Here is a 24,047-nt window from a genome sequence, read left to right as displayed (position 1 = left end):
CCTCTTTCCAATCAATGTTAGTTATCCTGCAGGTTGATGGTAGTTATTTTTACTTTTTGCACATATTTTTTAAATTTTTATTTATTTATTTTTTGGAGACAGAGTCGCACTCTGTCACCTATGCTGGAGTGCAGTGGTGCAATCTCGGCTCACTGCAACCTCTGCCTCCCGGGTTCAAGTGATTCTCTTACCTCAGTCTCCCGAGTAGCTGGGATTACAGGCATTTGCCACCACAAGGAAGACTTGTGTCAGTGACTAGAGCAAGAGGATCTACTTCCAAGATGGCTTAATCATATGAATGGCAAACTAATGTTGCCTGTGAACTGGGAGATCAGCTCAATTTTCTTCAACATAGGCATCCCTATGTGGCTTGGGCTTCCTCTTAGCATGGCAGCTGGGTTCCAAGAAAGAGGAGGTAAAGGTACGCGTTCTCTTAAATTAGCTCAGGTAATTTTTTTTATATTTTTAGTAGAGATGAGGTTTCGCTATGTTGGCCAGGCTGGTCTCAAACTCCTGGCCTAAAGGGATCCACCTGCCTCGGCTTGTACATATTTTAAATTAGAATATGTAAAGATAATTTGTAAGGCAAGAGAGTGTGTGGTTCATACCTTGTGGACCCTAAATCTCAGTTCAGTTTAACATGGGCAATAACTTTAGTATTTACCATTTTTCTAATATCCACAGAGCAGTATCCATAGATTCAAATACAATTCATTTGTATTTCTCACATTAGATCTTTGGTATAGAGTTTCTATTCCCTGTCATTTTTCTCTTAAACACAGTTTTCACTTAATATCTTGTAGGGCAAAGTTGCCATTCACTTTTGATGGTTGAGTCCTCCTCACCTGGAAGCAGAGCTAATAAAACCCCTCAGGGCCCCTTTAGTGCCATCTCTCTGATTGCCCAGGAGCCTCAATGCTGTCTAGAGGTCACTGTGGGGTCAGATTCAGCCTGATGTTTACTAGGCATTTCAGGAGCAGGAAGAACTGTGAAAAGACCTGCCGTTATCCTTGGTATCATAAACAAAATGCCTGTCGTTGGTGTTGACTTGTGGGCTTACTCCTTCTGTAAGGGTCCCCTAGACACGGGAGTCATTGACTCTTTGACAGTAATGTTGACACTGACTCTGTAACATCCTGAACTAGAGAGTGAGTTTAATCAATTTCTGGTTGTAATCTGCTGATCCTGTTAGTAACAGCAGCAAGCTTTGGTCAACCACTGAGGTGTTGTCCTCTGTGCCTAGTACTCCAGGAATGCTTGGATACTAGGGAGATAGGAAGGATTTGTGTGTGAGGGATACAGAATTAGGAGACCTAGGGATGGGTGTTGGGCATGAGGTGTTTTGCATATGTGAGTACTTCAAGATGGAAAACAGGAAATTCATGAGTGTGTTCCTTTTGTATCTTTAATATGAACAATAGCTATTTAAGATCCTGAGTTGATTACAGCAGATAGTAAAATTGCCTCTGTGAACATTCAAACATATTTTTATGTATTTATTGACCATAAATGGCTTATGTCAAGTCTGAACGTTTTTTTGAAAGCAAAGGAATTCATAGCAGTAACAACAGAAATACAAAAGGAAACTGTAGACGGATAAACTAGTGATTTGTTCTTTTTTCTTGGCTATAGCTGTTCCTGTCATAAACATTTGAAGGGATTTTTTTTAAAATTGAGATTAAGGAAGGACTTCAACATCAGGCAAATGAAAGGCATTGCAAAAATTAAATGTTTGAATTCAACCCCTCCCCCCATGATCAAGAAGCCGAATGGCCACACTTTAAGCAGCATTAAATTCTCCCGAAATCTGTCAAGGGACAGCTCTGGCATATTCTTCGTGGTCATGACTTTTAGATCAGCAGTTAGCTCTGTTGGTGTTGGTAAAATCTGTGGGGCCAGTATGTAGTTTAATCTTGTTAAATAATCCCAGGTACCTGGAAGGAAGATATCTTAAGGTTTAGCAATATTAGGGTAAAACTTGACTTTACTCATTCTTGCAGAGTAGGTGTCTGCTTGATCTGGTTGCCTGGTAGACAGTTGCCTATTTATGTACAAAAATAAAAATTTATTTTTAAAAAATTTGTCCCTTGGCAATAATAACCTCTGGAGATGAAAAAATATTCTTACTCAAAGAATTTGTATAAAGCAATCAACTTAAACTCTTTACCTTTTAAACATTATTTAAACAATGGACAGACAAAATTCTGCATCACTATTTACTTGGAAACATTGGATGCCCCTGGAAATCATATTTCCCTTACTTTCTTCTTAGATCTTCATTCAAAGCATTTTGTATCAGATCATTCCACTTCTGAATTAGGCCGTAGAGGCAACTCTTCATGCTTTCACCGTTTGCGTGTTGAGTAACTCCTGAAATGCCACCTCTTCATTGATGCTCTAATTAAGAAGGAGAATTATATAGAAGAAAGTTGTTCTCTACCTAGATTATCTTATGTGACTATCTCCAAGTGGCTGTCTCACAGCTGTGTTATTCTTCATCATCAAATTAATTATAAAATATCAGCATTGGAAGGGGCCTGAAAGATAACCTAGTACTCACACACCCTTTTTTGCCTCTTTATACTCCTCTGTCTTTAGAAAATCACATTTCAATGTAATGAGCTGTTGAATGTCTGTCTTAGCCATAGCATTAGCGTAAGCATAAGAAGAGCAGGATCAAGACCTGGTGCAGAATCCAACAAACTGCGCCAAAATTTAGAGGCTGAAAATAACCATCTTATTTACTCGTGGATTTGCAGTTTGGGCAGAGTTCAGGGGGAAGACTTGTGTCAGTGACTAGAGCAAGAGGATCTACTTCCAAGATGGCTTAATCATATGAATGGCAAACTAATGTTACCAGTGAACTGGGAGATCAGCTCAATTTTCTTCAACATGGGCATCCCTATGTGGCTTGGGCTTCCTCTTAGCATGGCAGCTGGGTTCCAAGAAAGAGGTAAAGGTGACCGTTCTCTTAAAATATGGAACTGAAATGGGCACAGGATCATTTCTGTGTGTTCTTTTGGTCAAAACAGCTGTTTTCCCAACCTAGATTAAGGTTAAAGAAGTAAGTAGAAAACACCTCTCCAAGAGGGGTGTCACAAAGAATTTGCAACCAATTTAAACCCACTCCAGAAGCCACAAAATGACAGAGCCTTGTCCAAAACTCTGATTTCTTTCTTTTTTCCTTTTTTTTTCTTTTTTTTTTTTTTTGAGATGGAGCCTCACTCTGTTACCCAGGCTAGAGTGCAGTAGTGCAGTCTCGGCTCACTGCAACCTGCTTCCCAGGTTCAAGCGATTCTCCTGCCTCAGCCTCCCAAGTAGCTGGGATTACAGGCACATACCACTACTCCCGGCTAATTTTTGTATTTTTGGTAGAGACAGAGTTTCACCATGTTGGTCAGGCTGGTCTCGAACTCCTGACCTTGTGATCCATCTACTTCAGCCTCCCAAAGTGCTGGGATTACAGGCATGAACCACCACACCCGACCTTAAAACCCTGATTTCTTAATTCCCAATGCCTGGTGATGGTTTTTAGTTTTTTGTTTTGTTTTGCTTTATAGCTATTCATTTTGTGGTTTGTAATAACTCTGAATAACATTTTCTAAGCACTTCCCAGATATTGACATGCTTGTCAAAAACTCTGAGGTGCCTTCTGTTATGCCCATGTTACAGGTGTAGAAATTACGGCATAAGAAGGGGGAAAAGCATATCGAAACTACACAGACTGTAAAAGGTGGAGTCAAGATTTGTGCCCAGGTAGTCTTTCTCCAGAGCTCCACCATGTGTGCATTAATTCCTTTCATTAGCTTCTGTTACTGCCCTCAGCTTTTGATCACATGTTCCAAGGAGGGAGTATTCTATTTAATAAGCCTGTTTAACTTGATTTGTATTGTAATCCCTATACAATACCCAGATACTTTGATAGAAAGGATATGATTAGAGTAAAGGGATATAGTCACTGCCATAGCCTCCAAGTGGTGGAGGAATTCAAAGCATTGACTTTCCAGAGCCCTAAAAGCAGATTTGTCGATAAGGAATAGTTGTGATCCTCATTCAGTGGGGGTTGGGAGGGAAGCTTCTATTTTTTTTTTGCTGCAAGGAAGGTGGAATATTACAACCTGTGACCCACTACCTGTGTGTTCAGAGGCATTTCAGAGATTGATGTTACAATATTTGAGGTGCCAGAAAGAGAAGAATAAAGCTTTAAATATCTTAAGAATTAGGGCTTTCCCACCCCTGCAGGCAGGGCTTTAAGTTCCTTCTACAGTTGGCCAAATCACTGTGGGGCTTCAGAGTGCCGAGGGTTGGGGAGAAAGCCAAGGGGGCCCAGTGAAGTTAGTGACCACGGCTGCATGTCAAGGCAGCGGCTGACAGCCAGGTCTTGCAGAGGCACGTGCTGAACATGACATTGAGGTCCTGAGTCAAACACGGTGGATAAGGTGAAGTAGATCAAGCCACAGAGATGGTTCATGTTGCTGGAACCAGGTGGAAGACAAGAAAAAGGAAAACATGTGATATGAACAGAGAAGTTACTCGAAGACCAGGTAGGTGATCAGAACTGGGATGGCCACAGACCTGGAAGCAGGGAGAGAAGCTTGATTCTGAGGAAGTGCTTTGACCAATTGGGAAGTTTTTAAGTCCCAAGACTTATCTTAAGGAAGCGCCTTAGAGGTAGTTGCTACCAGTTGGAGATGCCAGAACCCTGAGTGAGTGGGCACACTTATCTAGAGTAGGGAATGTCATGGTGATACTCAGGAAATAAAGTCAAGTGTGCAGTTGTAATAGCTGCCTAGCTGATTTACCCAGTGCAAGTCATGAGGAAGGCTTTCTTCCAGTTGGGGCTGCAATTGGAAGATCAAACCTGCCTTTATAGCAAAATTAAGAAGCTGTTGATGGGCTGGGCTTGGTGGCTCATGCCTGTAATGCCAGCACTTTGGGAGGCTGAGGCAGGTGGATCACGAGGTCAGGAGTTCAAGACCAGCCTGGCCAAGATGGTGAAACTCCATCTCTACTAAAAATACAAAAGTTAGCCAGGCATGGTGGCGGGCACTTGTAATCCCAGCTACTCGGGAGGCTGAACAGAGAATCGCTTGAACCCAGGAGGCGGAGGTTGCAGTGAGCCGAGATCGCACCACTGCACTCTAGCCTGGGCAACAGAGCGAGACTCTGTCTCAAAAAAAAGAAGTTGTTGATGAAGATTTCAAAGTTAGTTCTTGATCCAGGGAATCAAATTACAGAAAATGAAAATTATATTTTAAGCCATCTCTAGATTCTGAGAGAGGGGTTTGTGTTGCCAAGGTTATAAAATCAGACAAGCCAAAGAAGACAAGAATTGATAGATATTAGTTAGGACTTGGATTATTTACATTGGTGAGGGGATGTCATAGCGGAGATAAATTGTACGTAATTATTTTTTTGAACCCTCTTGCCTCCCCCATATATCTGCCTGGATTCCCAACAGTGATATCTTTCATTCTTGGGAGTGAAAAAAAGAAAAAAGCAAGTAATGTGGATTACACAGATAAACAGAAGTTCAATTTATAGAGTAAATATTTACTGGAACTACAGAGATACCCTGTCTTTCTAGTGAATGTCCTTTTTCTCTTGTTGACCAGAAACAGCCAAAATCAGTACAGAGAGGAAAGAGGAAACCTTTTCAAGGGTTTTCATTGCCACAGGAGTGAATAAGGTTGTAAAGCACTTTGCATGTATGAGTCTTTCAAGATATTTCTTAAATTCAGCAAAGACCTTAAACCTTGAGAAAGTCTTTTAGGGAAAAAAATCCGTAATTAGCAGCTATTAATTCCAATTGCCATACAAAAAACCGTATGTTAGTTTGTTAACTTTGTAAATAAGCAATAAAAAAGCCCATTGAACTGGGAAATTTGTGTGGTGAAGGCTACCTGATGTTTTGGTTGGTGGAATATTTTGAGCAGATCCCTTGTCATGAGATTTGATCAGTGCCTGGAACACGCATAGGACATATGGGGCCAGAGGTGGAAATGTATCTTAAACCAAAGTCTGTGGTGTGTGATTATTTGAGAACAGAAAGTTTCATGAAACCTCAATGTGTGTGCACATGTCAGTTAACTTCAGCTGGGGTTGTGAGAAATACTGAAGCAGTTGTCAAAGGAAGAATGCCAACTAGGGAAAAGATTGCCTTGCAATTAGAAAAGGAATGGAGGCCTCTGACTGGTTACGTGGTGAGAGTGGGAGTAATTCCTTGTTCCTGTTTTCCTATGGGTTGTGTGAACTTGTCCACAGAACACACAGCACTCTTAGACTCTTCTTGCTCTTCTCCCAGCAGCCCCCAGTGTCTCCAGGTTAGTTGTTCCTTCCCTTATCTATGTTCAGAATACTTATAAGTTGGCCTCTTTGGGGAGACCATGAGGTCTTTGAAGGCAGAGACAGAGTAAAGTTGATCACTATCTTGCCAGCACCTAGTCAATATGTGGTAGATAGGATATCAACAGACTTTGAAGTTGCTGTTTGGACCAAATCCCAGTTGCCATTTTACTGTGACAGATGTGTTGGATTAACTCCTTTTCTATTTTGGTTCAAGTACCCATTCGGTGGAATTTAGTTGGGTCATTTTGACTGTAATTTATTATCTTGTAACCGTTCACATAGTGAACAAATATTGTGTGCCTTCTACATGTCAGATGCTATTGTAAGACTGGGGATACAGCAACAAACAAAACTGATGTCGTCCCTGTTCTATGCATCCTACACAGATATATAGACAATACACAAATGTTTAGTGGTGATATGCGCTGTAAAGAAAAAACTCTCAGGGAATGAAATGGGGAGGGATGCTGTTTGAGTGATCAGGGAAGACTTCGCTGTGGGAGTCTGTGAAATGAGGGACACAACCATGTGAAGATGGGGGACAATCATTTCAGGCAGAAAGGAAGAGTGAGGGCCAAGGTGCAGAGCCCAGGGCACTCTTGCGATGTTTCAGGAGTAGCAAGGCAGCAATGACTGGGAGCAGAGTGAGCAGGGGGAGAGTGGAAGGAGATGAGGTCCAAGAAAACAGTTCTGGCCAGATCACCTAGGGCTTCATAAGCCCTGGAAGAGTATCTGGATCTCCCTGGAGAGTTTCGAACACAGGCCTGAATTTGTTTTACTTTCTTATTCTTTTCATATTTTGTGGAGGTGGGGGGCGGGGTGGGCAGGGGGAGATGTAGGGAAGAGGAGGAATTAGCAAAGAAAAGGCCAGGAAAGCTGTGTTCTGAAAGCCAGTTAAAGAAGGTATTTTCAGAAGAGGGCAGAGTGATCCATCGTCAGATGCCTCTCCTTTGGCTTCCCGCCTTTGAAGCCTGTGTATATTCCCAAACTTTCAAATTGTGTCATTTTCTGTAATCAGAAGTAATTATTATGTACCATAAAAATACACTGTAATTATTTTTTTGACATCTTCAGAGTATGTGAATTCATTTTCCCCTAAAAAGGAGTGGTTTAAAAAAATGAGTGGCATGGACACTGGCCAAGAATGATTTGAAAATTGCCTTCCCTTGATTGATGGTTCAGTACGGATGGATGCTGATGATGTAGAATATAGGTGGGTTTTGAATTAGAAAAACTGAAAACTACCTTTCACTGTCACTTGGACCCATTTCCTTCAGCTATTTAGAATCAGACTTTATTTTTATGAACTTTAATATTAATTTATTGATTTATAGCAAATATAACTACAAGGAGACTGGAATGCCGACACTTATTTCCTGTTGAAAAACTACTTGGCAGTCAGATTATGACCAGAAAATTGCCTGGCAAACATGGAATCAGACAAAGGAAGTGCTTCTATTGGGTGGTGCTATTAAGCATATATTTGACTTAAGTGATATCTTGTCCTAACCATTTGCATGACTGATAAAGAAACTGAGGCCTGAAGAAGGCTTGCTAGTGGCAAAAGGGGAAATGTAGTACTGGGATTTTATTTTTCTAATTCCCAGGGATATTTTTTTCTCTTCTGCCTCAACTTCCTCTGTTTCTGTGTTACAGGATATTTACATTAAGGTATGTGTTTTGGAATATTCTGTAATTATTTTAAAAGGAGAAAGTTTAATTCTTCAATAAATCATATCTACATACAACATTATTACAGATCACACTATCAAAATACAGTTGACCCTTAAACCATGCTGGCATAGAAACACCAACCTGCTCCCACCCCTGCAGTAGAATTCCCTTTTGCAGACTGGAGTACATTAGTGCAGTCTGCAGCCTCTACCCGCTGGGCTCAAGTGATCCTCCCACCTCAGCCTCCCGAGTAGCTGGGACTAGAGGCACATGCCAAGACATCTGGCTAATTTTTGTATTTTCTGTAGAGATGGGATTTCGCCATGTCACCCAGGCTGTGCATAACTTTAGACTCCTCAAAAACGCAATTGCTGATAGCCTACTGTTGACCAGAAGCCTTACTGATAACATAAGTCAATTAACACATTTTATATGGTACATGTATTATATACTGTAGTCCTAAAGTAAGTTGGAGGAAAGAAAATGTTATTAAGAAAATCATAAGGAAGAGAAAATATATTGATTATTCATGCAGTGGATCATCATAAAAGTCTTCATCCTCATCGTCTTCATGTAGAGTTGAGGAGGAGGAAGAGGGAGGTTTGGTCTTGCTGTCCCAGGTGGCAGACGCTAAGTTTACACATGTAAGTGGATCAAACATTTGCAGTTCAAACCAGTGTTGTTCAATGATCAACTGTAATTAGTAATAAGAATTTATTTTTAGCTTTAGCTGTGGTTTTGGGGTATGTTGTAATTGTGTGCTCTCAACAGGCTTTTATTGACAAAGATTGTTGGAGCCTAGCAGGTACAATACGCCATTCTTTTTTGGGCGGGACTAATGAGATGAGCTTACTCTTTGGCTGGTTTGCTAGCTGCTGTATGTTGACAGGGAGTGACTGGTCAAGCCTCTCCTTTAAAATTTCTCCGCATCCTTGATAACACTTGTTCTTTTCTGTTTCTTTTAAAAAAATTTTATATTTTTGATTGTAGCTATCCTAATGGCTGTGAAGTGGTATCTCATTGTGGTTTTGATTTGCATTTCCCTAATGGTTAGTGATGTTGAACATCTCTTCACGTGTTTATTGGCCATTTATACATTTTCTTTGGAAAAATATCTGTTCAAGTCCTTTGCCTATTTTTAAATCTGGTTTGGCTTTTGCTGATGTTGAGTTACAGGGTTTCTTTGCATATTCTGGATTATCAATCCCTTAGTCCTCTTCTCCTTTGTCCATTTTTTATTTTCTCCATATTGGAGCTTTGCACAGTACTCACGCCTTGGTATTTCCAGAAGGAGTGAGAGTGAGTATAAAATACAGCCCAAGGGTGAATAGCCTCTTCACAGAAAATAAATGGGCTCTGCCCAAGCCTAGGAAGGCTCCTCCAGAGTGCCCAAGAATAAGAAGCCTTCTGATGCTTTGTGGGGCCGGGATACTTTTCACAGGCTGACACCCAGCAACTCTACTTGTGGCCTGACTAGCAATGTCAGGCAGGCACAGAGTTAAGAATTATGTCTGTGACATTTGAAGAGTTACAGTTTTCCACCAATGTGTGATTTCACAGTCTTCAAAGAGGAGTTTTAGGAGAGGGCTTTAGCAAGAGGGGCTTGTGGAAAGTAGCCAGGAAGTCAGGCTGGTCTGTTGGATTAGGTAACTCTGTTACTTTATTTCTTGGTGATGTGACTCTAATCGTGGTTAAACCAAAATCTAATTTATTTTCATGCTTGATTGGGAGCACTTTTGATGAAGTATTTGAATAAGAGTAAGCGCCGTATGGGACTCCTGTGGGAATGTAGTCGTTCAGAGGCTGTTGTGCCTGGGCTGATTATTAACAGGGTGTTAAGATTGAGGAGAGGGATAAATGAGTGCATTGGCCTCTAGGACAGGAAGAGTTTTTACTTCCAGCTTAGAATAGGTAGATTTAAAATCAAATTTGGCATGCTTTCTCTGTCTCTGTCTCTCTTTTGGCATAATCTGGTGGAAGAAGGGAGGAGAAGTCAGTATGCCTTTTGGTAGGGTTGATAGACAGACTTCCAAAACTGTTTCTCCTTTTGGGCGTCTGAACTGCTTATGAAAATGCTGTCTGGACACACATGTAATTACTGCTGAAGAAAGTGTCTAATGCTGATAAAGCTGCCCTCAAACCCTTTAATTCCCTGAGTGTCAAAGATGGAACATCTTCTTTATTTGGCATTAAAACATCCCCAAGTAGCAGTGATGACATATGAGGGTCAGGATAATAAGTTGAATGACTAGGAAAGGCCTCTGTTTTTTGGCACCTTCTCTGCTAACTTCACTGGGTCAAGTCACTTCAGTTTCTTTGTCTATAAAACTATTTTTTTGTAAAGTTGTAGACTCTGAAATCATAGCCCTGCCACTTCCTAGCTAGGTGATGCGGGGAAGGTTGCTTTTCTGGGCTGCACATTCGTTGTTATAAAGTAGTGATAATACAAGTATTTTCCCTAGATAAATGTTCTGAAGGCCAGTGACATGACCCATATAGTGATTATCACAGTACCTAGTAAATACATAGTAATTGCCAGTTCTTGCTGCTATATTATTATTATATTTTGCTACTATAGTGCCTACTTGCTGAAGAAGCCAAGTAGAGGAGAAGCACCTTAGAAGCATTAGTAGCTATATCCTGGGATGCAAGGCTGGTTCAACATATGCAAATCAATAAATGTAATCCAGCATATAAACAGAACCAAAGACAAAAATCACATGATTATCTCAATAGATGCAGAAAAGGCCTTTGACAAAATTCAACCCTTCATGCTAAAAACTCTCAATAAATTAGGTATTGATGGGACATATCTCAAAACAATAAGAGCTATCTATGACCAACCCACAGCCAATATCATACTGAATGGGCAAAAACTGGAAGCATTCCGTTTGAAAGCTGGCACAAGACAGGGATGCCCTCTCTCACCACTCCTATTCAACATAGTGTTGGAAGTTCTGGCCAGGGCAATCAGGCAGGAGAAGGAAATAAAGGGTATCCAATTAGGAAAAGAGGAACTCAAATTGTCCCTGTTTGCAGATGACATGATTGTATATCTAGAAAACCCCATCGTCTTAGCCCAAAATCTCCTTAAGCTGATAAGCAACTTCAGCAAAGTCTCAGAATACAAAATGAATGTACGAAAATCACAAGCATTCTTATATACTAATAACAGACAGAGAGCCAAATCATGAGTGAACTCCCGTTCACAATTGCTTCAAAGAGAATAAAATACCTAGGAATCCAACTTACAAGGGATGGGAAGGACCTCTTCAAGGAGAACTACAAACCACTGGTCAATGAAATAAAAGAGGATACAAACAAATGGAAGAACATTCCATGCTCATGGGTTGGAAGAATCAATATCGTGAAAATGGCCATACTGCCCAAGGTAATTTATAGATTCAATGCCATCCCCATCAAGCTACCAATGACTTTCTTCACAGAATTGAAAAAAACTACTTTAAAGTTCATATGGAACCAAAAAAGAGCCCACATCGCCAAGTCAATCCTAAGCCAAAAGAGCAAAGCTGGAGGCATCACGCTATCTGACTTCAAACTATACTATAAGGCTACAGTAACCAAAACAGCATGGTACTGGTACCAAAACAGAGATATATAGATCAGTGGAACAGAACAGAGCCCTCAGAAATAATGCTGCATATCTACAACTATCTGATCTTTGACAAACCTGACAAAAACAAGCAATGGGGAAAGGATTCCCTATTTAATAAATGGTGCTGGGAAAACTGGCTAGCCATATGTAGAAAGCTGAAACTGGATCCCTTCCTTACACCTTATACAAAAATTAATTCAAGATGGATTAAAGACTTACATGTTAGACCTAAAACCATAAAAACCCTAGAAGAAAAGCTAGGCATTACCATTCAGGACATAGGCATGGGCAAGGACTTCATGTCTAAAACACCAAAAGCAATGGCAACAAAAGCCAAAATTGACAAATGGGATCTAATTAAACTAAAGAGCTTCTGCACAGCAAAAGAAACTACCATCAGAGTGAACAGGCAACCTACAGAATGGGAGAAAATTTTTGCAACCTACTCATCTGACAAAGGGCTAATATCTAGAATCTACAATGAACTCAAACAAATTTACAAGAAAAAAACAAACAACCCCATCAAAAAGTGGGTGAAGGACATGAACAGACACTTCTCAAAAGAAGACATTTATGCAGCCAAAAAACACATGAAAAAATGCTCATCATCACTGGCCATCAGAGAAATGCAAATCAAAACCACAATGAGATACCATCTCACACCAGTTAGGATGGTGATCATTCAAAAGTCAGGAAACAACAGATGCTGGAGAAGATGTGGAGAACTAGGAACACTTTTACACTGTTGGTGGGACTGTAAACTAGTTCAACCATTGTGGAAGTCAGTGTGGTGATTCCTCAGGGATCTAGAACTAGAAATACCATTTGACCCAGCCATCCCATGACTGGGTATATACCCAAAGGACTATGAATCATACTGCTATAAAGACACATGCACACATATGTTTATTGCGGCACTATTCACAATAGCAAAGACTTGGAACCAACCCAAATGTCCAACAACGATAGACTGGATTAAGAAAATATGGCACATATACACCATGGAATACTATGCAGCCATAAAAAAATGTTGAGTTCATGTCCTTTGTAGGGACATGCATGAAACTGGAAATCATCATTCTCAGTACACTATCGCAAGGACAAAAAACCAAACACCGCATGTTCTCACTCATAGGTGGGAATTGAATAATGAGAACACATGGACACATGAAGGGGAACGTCACACTCCGGGGACTGTTGTGGGGTGGGGGGAGGGATAGCATTAGGAGATATACCTAATGCTAAATGACGAGTTAATGGGTGCAGCACACCAACATGGCACATGTATACATATGTAACAAACCTGCACATTGTACACATGTACCCTAAAACTTAAAGCATAATAATAATAAAAAAGCAGCTTACTCAGTTGTTTTCTGAAAACTTGAGATTAAACCTCAGTAAAGTACAGTTGATTTTTATTACTAGAAAAAAAAGCATTAGTAGCTATATTTGTGAGTGCTCAAATAATTTAAGAGAAATTCTTAAGTGTAGACCAGTATGTCATGAAAACAATAAGCAGGAATGCTGAGAATCTCACTGCCTGCTGTTGTTTTTTTCTTTCTCTACCTTAATGCCAAAAGCTCATTGCCTGGGAAAATGTTTATCCAAATATTGTCAAGTCTTAGAATAGTGGGTATTTTCTTTTCTGGATTCACAGAGCCAGAATGTTAATGAGCTAACAAGTGGCAATACTAATTCCTTTTAAATTTTTATTACTTTTGCCCTAATTTTGTCCCAGGTTTATTGTTTTCAATCCCTCTTTTGCCCAGTAACCTTTGGATGACCATCATGATTGAGGTCATGGGAGAGAGGCGGCATTGTGGTCACTACCTGTGTCCAGAATAAGGATGCACTGCAGAGCAACAGACCATGTTCATGTGGTGCATGACCATTCTTTCCTGGAGATAAGGTTTTTTCAGTGATGCACACTTTGTGAATTACTGTAAAGATTTTATCAGTGATGCACACTTTGTGAATTACTGTAGAAGTTTTATCAGTGATGCACACTTTGTGAATTACTGTACAAGTTGGAATTGGTGAACTGGAAGAAGGTTACAGAAGCACGGTGAGAGCATTGCTTTGAAGCAGCAATGATGGCTGGAGGGTTTGAGAGCATTTGGAATGTCCCCCATAGCAACAAAGGCCTGTTTGATTTACAGCTAACTTTTTTATTTGCAAGAAGTTTTTTAAAGCCTCTGATACTTTATTAAGGTTTTGGCTAATGGTCAAAAGGAGGAAGTGGTAGAATATTCCTGCTAGTGTTTTGAAGATGTTAAGCAGTTTGGTCATTTGCTGACCAGCATATACCATGAGGGCAATGGGAAGGGAACTGAAGAAGCCCTAAACCTAAGCCCTAGGCACTTCCACCTCCCACTTGGTTGTGGAACTTTAGACCCGTTGGACTTCCATGGCTGGGTCATCTCCATGGACTTTCTTATGGTGGTGGTTTCCATTCCCATGGCTTTGACTGCCACCTCTAAGCTGTTGCCTCCAACCTAGGTTGGTCTGAATATCCAACAGGTAAAAGGAGAAGCACAGGTCTTGTGCAATATAAAATCTTCTTGTAGTCAGTATTCTTCCTCCTCCTCCCTCCTGCCCTCTCAAAACAAAGCTCATACTGCCCCTTCTTCCTGTGATGACATTTCTCCACCTGGTGACACCAACTCATCTTCTAGACTCAACATGTCACCTTCTCTGGAAGGCCTTTCTCAACTCCTGGTGAGTGCCAAGTACCCCATTAAGTCTCGCAACACTCCTCACCCCTCTGACTTATGACTTAGAATTCTATAATACAGTGTGTTCACCTATGTCTCTGTCTCAGCACCTTAGCTGGAGAGAGTGGCTGGTGGCTGGAGAAATGCTTTCTTCTCAGAGCACACCCTACATTCTTGCAGTGTGCTTGACAGAATACATCATAATAAAGAATAATGAAAATAAGTAAAATAATACTAGGAGATAGATAGAAAAGGTACACATAGGGCAACTACTTTTATATCAACCAGTGGTGTGAGCCCCTGGAACCCATCACCGCCAGGTTCCCTTTCCATGAGAAAGGATCTGGGCTATAGCTCGCCTCTATCTGCTTCTGAAGGCAAACACTCAGCCCCAGGGGCCCACCCAGTACAACTGGGGTTGGAGAGCTTTGTTTCCAGCCAGCTTACATGGGAGTATCTGAACTTGGCTCTGGGTGTCCTCTCTCAGGAAGAGAAGAGATCAGTGCGGAGGCCGAATGGAAGCAAGTTGTAGTCCTGGGATGATGGGAGTAGCTCCAGGAGCTGGAATTGTTGCAGATTGTGTTAAGAAATGATAAATGTGAAGAATGGCAATACCATATTATTTTGTTGAAATACTTCTAGTAAAGCAGTATGGTACAGAATTACTTCAATTTCATTTTGCAAGTATTCCCTTTCTTTATGCATTTCAAAAGCTACATCTATACTTTTTAAAACATATTGCCTTTAATACAAAACTGTTTAGTGATGCACAATAATAATTCTAATATTCAAAGCATCCTGTTACAAATTAGTATTGTTAAATGTGTATTGTCCATTGATACTCTGATTATTCTAAAAATTTATAAGAGCTTGTGAGAATGGTAACCTAATGCTTCTGGACTTATCAAGGTTTCTTTCCAAATTAAAAATGAATATGTAGTATTTAAAGATGGGGCTTGGAGGATAATTTTATATAGAATTGTGTTCTACATGCAAAAAGACATCCTTTCTTACAAAGGTAGGAATTCCATGCAGTTAAGCTCCGGTATTCATTTGCAAGAGACAAATACGTTAATTGCTTTTCTGGGGTGAATGATTCTTAATCCAGTAGGAATGAAAGAGTTTTAAATTCATTTTACTAATTTTTTTTAATGTCAGTGTTCATAGATTACTATATAGAGTTAAAAAGGTATTCCAATGAGATCTGGGTTACTGGATGAATTTCATTCACAATATGACACTGTAATATTCCTCAGTGATAGAATTAAGTTTTCATCAAAGCAATCAGCCTGCAATGCTTCGGGTGACTCTGAGCATTGAACATGGGTGCTTATGTGGGTTGGGTGGGAAATTGGAGCATACCATGTCATGAAATGATGAGGCTGCTGTAGTTTCTTGTAATTGCTACTTAACACGGCAATTGGAATTGGGAAGTTACTGAGATCAGTTGTATGGAGAGTTCTGAGGTTTATGACTCAGAAAAGAAGTTAACCTTTTCATTGCACACCTGACTATCAAAAACCCCCGCTAAAGACTCATGGGCTTTTCCCTTTATATTCTTGCCTTTAATATACCAACGACATAGAGAAATTTTAAAATTGCTTTTTAAAAATACTCTAACATGTTAATAATTGGAAAAGGCCAGCTTGCAAAAAGAGACATTTGATTTGTAAATTTCTGGACAGCATAAACCGGACTATATGGTGGTGAGAATGAAGGCACTTATTAAAGGTTTCAAGAAGAGTATTCAGCTGTGCTAAGCACTTTGAAAGCATTTGTTTGGTCATTTCCCTGCCCAGGACCCTTCATTTTCAGGTACCCAGCCCCATATACGTTGTTGACCACTCCACCTATATCTCTGGCCACGTCTCTCACAATCTATCCTCCAGCCAACACCGCTAATTTCAGCACCTTCAAGGTGCCTGGTTGTCTCTGGACTTCACAACTTCACATTTGCTATTCCTCCACTGGTACACTATCCACATCCTTAAACTTTGCTTGTCTACCTCCTGCTCATCATATAGGACTTAGTTTAAATGTTAGTTTCCTTGGAAAACTGTTGCTGATGTTTCCACCCTGGTCTAGGTTCCATCTCCTCTCCTGTGTTCCCCACTGCATTGGGTAGTTCCGCATTGTAGCAGTTAATACACTGTAAAGGCCTGCGGACTTGGTATTTCCTACTACAATGGCTGTTATTCACCATTGATGCTAGTACCTGCATAGTGCCTAATAGTGCCTGACCCTCGACATTCACTTTCTAGTGAATGGCCTTCATTTAAAGTATGCCATGGTCCCATGAGACAGATCTTGTCTTTAGGGGCATTTGATGTGAGAGAATAGAAGCTCAGACAGGTTAAGGATCTTGTCCAAGGTCACAGGTCTGGTAGATGGCAGGGCCAGGTTTCAATTAGGGTTTGATTCCTGAAGTCCCTGCTGTTTGCATAATGCTACTGCTTTCTCAGACCATGTAGTCATGGCTGTTGGAGCCGGCATCTATAAGACTTGGGAGTTGGAGGATGGCTTGGTAGGTTGCAGGAAGGACAGGCATTGGGAATAATGCCCAGGTTTCTGAGGGGATTCTGCTGATAGGTGAGATTGGAGATCTCATAGTAAAATCCAATTTTGTGAGGAATGATGAGTCTAGATTTGGGCATTGTGAGCTTGAGATGCCTGCTGGTCATCTAAGTGGAAATGTGCAGTAGACTGTTGGATAATAAGGCTCAGAGACAGGTCAGGATTTGGGCATCTTTGGTCTTCATGGCTGTTCACTCACAATGCAGATGGCTGATGGCTGAGGTAGACATATAGTTTATTCCAGTCTCTCCACAGTAGATGCCAATATCGCATGTACCACATAAATAAAGAGTGGTATGACGTAACCATTTGGTACTGTTTGTAAAATGCAGATAAAAGGACCATAGTCTATCTTCTAGCATTTTATGTATATATAATACACGTGTGTATGGTTCAGAATCTGCCATTATAACTAAAGCAGACAGTGCTTTTTAAGTCATGGTTTTTAAAATTGTTTTTAAGAAAAATTTGATTAGTTCACATCACATGAGCATTTCCACCTTGGACTCCTTACAGAAAAGGCAGGGTAAGGAGTAAGGGGTGTGCAGGCGTGATCATAAAAATAGTGCATGTTCCGGTGGCTAATTCTTGTAATCACAGCACTTTGGGAGGCCGAGGTGGGCAGATCACGAGGTTAGGAGATCGAGACCACGGTGAAACCTCGTCTGTACTAAAAATACAAAAAAAAAAAAATTAGCTGGGCGTGGTGGCGGACGCCTGTAGTCCCAGCTACTCGGAGAGGCTGAGGCAGGACAATGGCGTGAACCCAGGAGGCGGAGCTTGCAGTGAGCAGACATCGCGCCACTGCACTCCAACCTGGGTAACACAGCGAGACTCTGACTCAAAAAAAAAAAAAAAAAAAAAAAAAAAAAAAAAAAAAAAAAAAAAAGTGCATGTTCATTCAAAACTTGAGAAATAAATGAGTAAACAAAAAATTTTGTATTTTACTATCAGGTAACATTTTGGTAATTTTTTTTTTTTTTTTTTTTTTTTGAGATGGAGTCTCACTCTGTCACCCAGGCTGGAGTGCAGTGGCACGATCTCGGCTCACTGCAAACTTTGCCTCCCAGGTTCAAGCGATTCTCCTGCCTCAGCCCCCCGAGTAGCTGGGATTACAAGTGCCCGCCATGATGTCCGGCTGTTTTTTTTTTGTTTCTGTTTTTGTTTTTTGGTTTTTTTTAGTCGAGATGAGGTTTCACCATGTTGGCCAGGCTGGTCTTGAACTCCTGACCTCAGGTGATCTGCCTGCCTCGGCTTCCCAAAGTGCTGGGATTACAGGTGTGAGCCACCATGCCTGGCCGGTATGTCTTTTAGTTATAAGTATTTCTTTAAAGGGATCATACTTTAGTTTTAAAGAATCATATTCTGCATTTTTTTCAAGTTTTCCTTGATATTGCTTCTTGTTAAAAACTTGATTCTTTTTGGCCAGGTGCAATGGCTCACATCTGTAATTCCAGCAATTTGGAAGCCGGAGGTGGGGGGAATCACTTGAGCCTAGGAGTGTAGACCAGCCTGGGTAACATAGTGAGAGACCATCTCTAAGAAAAAAAAAAAAAATAAGAAAAATTAGTTGGCTGTGGTGACGAGTACACATAGGCCCAGCCACTCGGGAAGCTGAAGTGGGAGGATCACTTGAGCCTGGAAAATCGAGGCCCCGGTGAGCCGAGATTGCACCACTGCGCTCCAGCCTGGGCAACAGAGCCAGACCCTGTCTCAAAAAACAAACAACTTGATTTTTAATAACTCTGATAGTCCATCTTATATATCATAATATACAGTTAATGACTGAGTAAATATGTAGGTTTTCAATCTGTGTTCAGTATAAGCACACCTACATAACTTTGTGTTTTCTAATATCTTTAGGGAAGATCAAAGGAGAGAAAGTGGGGGACGAGAGAGGGAAAATAGTGTAAATGAAGAAACTGAGCAGTGTATTGTGCAGAATTGGTGTCTGATGTTAAAGAAGAAAAAACAAGGGTACCTTGATGCCCCAGGGTGGTCTTTGTAAAATAATCCAAAGACTATAAAGTTCAGTTTAAAAAAAACCAAACATGTAGCTATAATAAATTAGGACCATCTGTTGTTCTACCCAGGCCGGCTTACTCAGTCTCCAGCCTGTTGCTTATTTAAGAATGCCTTTAAAATGGTGAAGGAGTGCTGCCAGGGTGTCTGGAGGGAGTCAGGGGAGGAGTGTGGGGCAAGGAGGAAGGCAGCAGCTTGGGGAGCCAGCATGGGCTGCTGTGCAGTTCCCACACTGGTTACCCTTTAGGGCCAGAATCGCTGTGGCCACTGTGGCCTTGAGATTCTTGCCACCTGTGGCCTTTGACATCCCATCCGAGTGAAACCAATTTTAGAATGTTTTTGTAAAAAGGGTATTTCACTTGAACATTTAATAACCTATGACTCTTTTACATATACAGCGTCCCTTGGTGTTGAAGGGGAATTGGTTCCAGAACCCTCCTGCTACATCAAAATCTGTAGATGCTAAAGTCCTTTATATATATAAAAGGGTGTAGTATTTGCATATAAGCTATGTGCATCCTCCTGTGTACTTTAAATCATCTCTAGTTACTTATAATAGCTAATACAGTGTGAATGCTATGTAAATAGTTGCTATACTGTCTTGTTTCTTTATTTGTATTTTTATTTTTACTGAAATTTTTGATCTATGGTTGGTAGAATCCATGGATATGGAGGGCGGACTATACCTGTCTCTGCATGATCCTAGTATTAATCTGTTTTGCAAAGTCTGTGAACCAATCTAATGTAGGAAGCTTAATCCCTGGGGCCTCGTGGAGTCCTTTTTAATCACAGGGGTAGCTGAATTTTATTTTCTGGCCAAAAATTTCTACAATTAGCATTGCTAGTGTTTCTATGTTTTAATGGTGACTTCCTATAATGACAAAATTATTACTGAGAAGTTCCTAAATTGAACTGTGTTGCTAACTACAAGTGTACCGTTAAAAGTTTAATTTTTGTTTAAACTATATCTGACCAAAATGCTAATCTAGAGCAACATTTTACCTACTGGTTTGGCAAACTGTGTCATGTAATCAATTTAGCTCTTAGAGTTACTATTTTTGTAGCACAATGGAGGAGGGGCTGCTTGTAGCTTCAGGGTGTTTTTGTTTTTTCCTTTAAGGAGCTCATTAATCCAGTGGCCCACCCGCGTGATGGACTGGCTGGAGGCTTTGGTTGCTAGGATGGTCTTACGTTTTTGTGGCTTTCAGGAAGTAAAGGGAAGGCCACAAGCTGTGTGAGTGAAGCAGTTGCAAGCTGGCCTTGTTTTTCTCTGCCCCCACTTCTCTGGCATGCTGAAAGCCAAGCTGGGAATCTAGGCATGGTGCAGGAGGTGTCAGAGCCTGGCTTCCTAGCCAGAAGTGTCATTCAGTGCAAACATATTTTCTGAAGCATAAGGTATAACATTCATTCAGAAATGAGTATTTATGAAAATACAAAGAGTTGATTGTGGGAACTTGGATGATGAAAACATTTATACTTAGTGATTCCATGGCCCACCCAGTATTAGACCCATCAAAGGATTGTAATAGAAACTTGTCCCTTTGAATGATGGGAAATAGCTTCCAAAATGCTAGTCTGGCCTCAATTCTGTTAACCTTCAAAATATCTTTAGGATGGGGGTGGTGGCTCATGCCTGTAATCCTGGCACTTTGGGAGACTAAGGCGGTCGGACCACCAGAGGTCAGGAGTTCAAGACCAACCTGGCCAACATGGTGAAACCCCATCTTCACTAAAAAATACAAAAATTAGCCGGGTGTGGTGGCATGCGCCTGTAATCCCAGCTACTTGGGAGGCTGTGGCAGGAGAATCGTTTGAACCCGGAAGGCAGTGGTTGCAGTGAGCCAAGATTGTGCCGCTGCACTCCAGCCTGGGCAACAAGAACAAAACTCCATCTCAAACAAAACAAAAGTATCTTTAGTCAAAATTAAATGATCTCACCTTAGTACAGATGCTTCCCTATTGGTTTCCCCCTTTCCTAGGGGGAAGTTGGTTTGCTAAAACTTATATCATGTAGAAGAAGGGACCAAGAAGTTTCTAATACCCAGATCTGATTTATGCTCCACTGTAATTGCTACCACACTTTGTGACAAGCTTTGAAGAGATCATAGGAAGTGGTACTGTCCGATGGCGTAACGGAAGTAAATCCCCTGTGTGGCACTCTTGGTGAGCTTCTGGAGGTCCCTTATCCTGCTCCATACACATGTTGGGTATACAATGTTTACCTGTTTGTATGTGCTGGAGAATCCAGCGTTTTTCTGTGCAGAGGCAAAGCAGTATCTTCCCCTGAATGTCAGTCATACACATAAATCCTGAGAGGAGCCCATAATTAGGAGTGCAATTAGGGGTGTAACATAGTGGGCAGACTTGGGAGGTGAAGGAAGGAGACAGGAACAGAGCATAATGCTTTTGAACCTATCCAGACTTGATATTACTCACTGTTTTTTTTTTTCTCATCAGTCTAATATGGATGAGAAGATTTCTGATCTTTATTATTTTGACCATTTGCATAGTGTTAATTGCATTCATTTGCTTAATACAATTAATCAGGAAAATACCCTTATTTAGTACAGCTGACTGTCCTTGGCACCACCCCTTACCTACTTTAACCCCCCTTTCCTAACAGTTGTATTGCATTTAGTCTCTACACACACATCTAAATTCTTTAAAATGTGGCCTGATCCTGTTTCTCATGTTTAAGTTTTGCTTCCCCTACAAGTTTGTATATATCTTCAGTGGCTGGGAGTGTCTGGTATTTTATGTCCTATTAGATTTCTCTGTAATACTTAACCCAATACCAAAAAAATCAAAGACCCAAGTGAGAAAGACCCTGCAGTGTTGTAGGCGTAATTCAGAATGAAGTATAGAATCCCTGATTTCCAGCTTTATATCAACTTCCCTAAGATCTCATTGCCGATCCACAGTACATTCCCTGGAGGCGGTTCTTAGAAAACCCAGAGCAAGTGGGAAACCTCTGACCCCCTTTAGAATATTTTGTTAGAAAAGGGAAAGGACACATATTCATGGCATTCCTTCTGTAACTGGTAATGAATCAGTTTTCTGCTTTGGAGGAAACGTTGCTTTTATCTTTCCATTCCAAAAATTTGTTCATTGTCACTTTCAGCCCCTCAGGTGCTGTTCTGGTAAATACACATTAAGGTATTCTTTTATTTTTCTTTCTAGTATTTTGGAACTAATAGTTCTCTCTCCTTAGTTCATTAATGTTTTCACATTAGTGAAATAGTAATAAGTAACAGTAACTTCTTTAAACTCTTTCTTGCCCCATTTCCGCAATCCCTGGTTGCTGGCAGCCCCAAGAAACAGCAGCCACTTAGTCAACATTATTACATTTTTGTGATTCTGTGCTGCCTACCCACGTGATAATCAGTGGTTATATTTGCTTGCAATTGAAAATTTAAATGACTGAAGGACAACAAAGTAAAGGGAACCTTGCCAGATATGATAGCAGAGTAATGTGCCATAATTCATTCACTGAACTGTTTCCCTGCAATCCAAGCGTTATCATATTCATTTTTAAAAGAATAATTACTGTATTTTGTTGAAAGAATGGGCTCATAAATTCCAAGAAGCTAATTATATTTTGTTACTGGTGTTGCTAGAATTCTGATGAGCTTATTCCTATTTCTAGGTTAGCTGTTGGAAGCGGGAACATATCCTAACATGGACAAGTGTATCCTGATAATTAGAAATTACCGAGAAAGAAATAATGATATTTTGTCATTAAAAGAATTTTCTATCACTTGGTTATGCTAAAATGAGCATGGTAGAGCCCAATTTTAAATTGAAGAAGGAAATTAAATTGCTTCTTTATTTTTTTATTTAGATCTGTCAGGGAAAGAGAGAAGAATTAAAGGAGAGCCTATCAACCTGATTATACTTGCCGGCTCCTCTGAGATTAAAAGAAAAAAATTCATAGTATTTATTCAGATGAATGGTATTTAAAAATCACCAGCAGAACAAATATGGCCATTCCACTAGACTTACAATATTAGAGATAATAATTCTGGCTCATAGTTGAGTGCTTCCTGTGTGCCTGACGTGATGAGGAACTTGAGACAGAGAAGTTAAATAACTTGCCTGGAGTCCCACAGTAAGTGGCAAAGCCTCAGATAATTAAACCTTACCCATTTCCCTTTTGGTGCAAGCAAAATAAATCAAGAAAAAGATAATATATAAACAAGCTAAAGCTAAACAATCTCCAATTTTTAATGCAGAGAACTGAGTTTAAAGTAACTATATTTAAGTTAATTAGTTATCTTTGATTATGCAAATATTCTTACTCATTTGAGTCTCTGTTAAGGATGGTCAGCTGTCTTAGTTCATTTTGTGCTCCTAGAGCAGAATGCCACAGACTGAGTAGTTTATTAATAGGAATTTATTTGGCTCATTGTTGTAGAAGTTGGGATGTTCAAGATTGAAGGACTGTCATCTGTCAGGGGCTTTCTTGCTGCTTCATAACATCATGGACAGCATCACATGGCAACAGGGGAATGGGGACAAACGTATCCTTTTCTGAGGAACCCACTCCCCTGATAAATGTCATTAATCCATTTGTAAGGGCAGAGCCCTCATGGCCTAATTACCTCGTAAACTTTCCACCTCTTAACACTATTGCCCTGGCGATTAAGTTTTCCCCAGAACACATTCCCAATGTGGGGAACACATTCAAACCATAGCACCAACTATCTCTGTTTGCCCAGGAATTTCCATGCAAAAACCATGCTAGTCCTGAGCAATCCTGGATGGTTGCTCACTTTATTTCAGATGTTGAGACCAGGTTTTCTTTGAAATTTCACACTAGGAAATTCTTTAGTAAAGTAAGCATGACTGATCATAAGACACCTTTTTCTTTTTCTTCGTTATAAGTAGGCGTCTTGTCTATGGGTTTCATTTGTCTTCTGGTTCCAGACTTGAGCCAAGGGATCCTCACTGTGTACACAATGCTTAATCCTTACCCAGCCATTTGTGAATCTAGTGTTCTAGGTAGGTAGTAGAAGAGATAACTGTGCCATTGTTAATGATGGGAAACTGAGTCAAGGAAAAGCAAGACATTTTTTAAGCTCATAGGAATCCACAGG

The 24,047-nt window shown here is 40.4% G+C and overlaps 1 protein-coding gene across 2 annotated transcripts in view; it reads left to right on the top strand.

Moving 5' to 3' along the window:
• The window catches only part of MCC (MCC regulator of WNT signaling pathway), a 470,217-nt gene that overhangs the window by 195,460 nt on the left and 250,710 nt on the right, over positions 1-24,047 (top strand). The gene's annotated exons all lie outside the window — the stretch shown is intronic.

This window comes from Symphalangus syndactylus, chromosome 11 (genome assembly GCF_028878055.3).
Source record: "Symphalangus syndactylus isolate Jambi chromosome 11, NHGRI_mSymSyn1-v2.1_pri, whole genome shotgun sequence".
Taxonomy (NCBI): Eukaryota; Metazoa; Chordata; class Mammalia; order Primates; family Hylobatidae; genus Symphalangus; species Symphalangus syndactylus.
This window is presented reverse-complemented; position numbering and strand designations above follow the sequence as displayed.